The sequence below is a fragment of the Rousettus aegyptiacus genome, unplaced genomic scaffold, assembly GCF_014176215.1.
Source record: "Rousettus aegyptiacus isolate mRouAeg1 unplaced genomic scaffold, mRouAeg1.p scaffold_m13_p_9, whole genome shotgun sequence".
In the NCBI taxonomy this organism is placed as follows: Eukaryota; Metazoa; Chordata; class Mammalia; order Chiroptera; family Pteropodidae; genus Rousettus; species Rousettus aegyptiacus.
This window is the reverse complement of record NW_023416312.1, coordinates 54,495,307-54,497,295: the sequence shown is the minus strand read 5'-3', so window position 1 is coordinate 54,497,295 and position 1,989 is coordinate 54,495,307. Positions and strand designations below refer to the sequence as shown.

Below are 1,989 nucleotides of genomic sequence, written 5' to 3'. Positions count from 1 at the left end.
GAGACATAAAGTCATCTAGTTCATGTTCTTGTTGATAAATAGTATTTATCAATTCTTCACTGTATGTTAACCTTTATCAGACATTCCCTTTGAAAAAAATCTTCAGTCAGAAAATGGACAAAAATGCTTAAATTTAACTATGGATGTTGATATTATGTATTTTAAAAAACAAGGTTCACAAAGTGAAATGTGTGCTACTTTTGGTTAGACTGTTAATGGAGAAGAAAATAGGTGAGAACTTGGAATTGGGACACTCCAGCCATTCTTGTGACCTGATTAATCTCTTTCTTATGCAGCACTCATTTAAATAATTTGCTCACACTAATTTTAGAACTCAAAATTGCCCATACTTTGTGTGTAGAAACTGATTATGATTGTCATGTTCATGAAGTGATACAGAACTAAGAAACATCAACTCAAATCTCAAAATTAGCAGACTTGAATTAATTTGAAATCTGCTTATCTCAAAGTAGCTCCGGTGTTCAAATATATGTGAATTTATAATGTACGATTAGCGAAAGTCACCACTGGTCATCATTTCAAGGACTGAAATAACTGAAAAGCAAAAAAAAAATTATTCCATTCTGTTTTATTATAGAAGTTCTGGGATACCACTAGAGGCAGAGATTATTGAACTGACCATTCAAGAATGTATAAAAACACTTTGAGACAAAATCATGCAAAACATTGCAGTCAACAGTGGTTCAGTAGTTTCTCAAACAAAAACTAAATATATCCTTTGATGGCCAGATGGCCAGAATCTCAAATCAAGTGTTGAATTTTAGTTATAATTATTAAGAAAATCAGATATCTAATAATACTACTTTAAAGTTTTTTTTTTTTTTTTTTTTTTTTTTTTTTGCTCTATGAAATTTGAGCTTTGTGGAATGTTTCTTAAATGAAATACTGTTTTAGTCCATTTGGGCTGCTATAACAAAATACCACAGACTCGGTAGCTAATAAACAATAGAAATTTGTTTCTTATAGGTCAGGATGCCAGCATGGGGGGCGGGGGGTGATGGCTCTTTCCCACAGATTTCTTGTATCTTCACTTGGCTGAAGGGGTGAGGAATCTCTCTGGGGCTTCTTGTGTAAGAACATCAATCTCTTTGACTTAAGTACCTCCTGAAAGCCCCATCTACTAATACCATCACCTTGAGCGTTAGGATTTTAACGTATGAATTTTGGGGGGACACAAACTTTCAGACCATAGCAGTTATACTTCCAGTCTTCTTGAGAGTCAGTAACTTCTAAAAGTGGGAAAACAGATGCTCCAAAAGTTATACCTTAGTTTACTGTTTCTACAATATACTGCTAAATCTGGACCTTTAGTTAATGTGAGGGAGTCATGCTATCAGCTGGGTAGAGTAATCCATATCTAGTAACTAAAGAGGCCTCCTGGATGTGGTTCCATAGCAGTTAGCACATTTCCTTTACACACAGAAAGTCCTAGGTTTGTGCCCCAGTGGAGCCATAGTTCATGGTCTGTAGCCATACCGCCCTGAACAAGCCCAATTCCGTCTGATCTTGGAAGTTAACCAGGGTCGGGCTTGGTTAGTACTTGGATGGGAGACCACCTAGGAAGACAAGGTGCTGTAGGCATAAACAATAAAAAAGAGGCCTCCTGAATACTGCATTACCACTTTATAAGGGAGGGCTTTACACACTGAAGCCAATTTGGAAAAAATACTTAGTTACATGTATTTCACCATAGAAATGATTGTAATGCTAATGAATAAATAAATTAGGGCATTTAAATAGCCAGTCTAGGCAAAAATCAAGGTTATTGACAGGGGTGTGGGTGGGGTGGTACTTTTTTTTCCCACAGTAAGAAGGAATTATTCAGATTGGACACTTGTACTGTTCAACTCTTACTTTACTGCATGCAGTGTATTGAACCATTGTTCTTTAAAACTGTGTCTCTCAGTGAAGATGACAAAAGTTTGTGGTGGTAGGTAACATGATTGTTATGAATTGAATGTTGTGTCC

At 36.0% G+C, this 1,989-nt stretch overlaps 1 pseudogene; it reads left to right on the top strand.

Moving 5' to 3' along the window:
* Nucleotides 1–1,483: 1,483 nt before the first annotated feature.
* On the top strand, nucleotides 1,484–1,602 carry LOC118608194 (annotated as a pseudogene).
* Nucleotides 1,603–1,989: the final 387 nt, after the last annotated feature.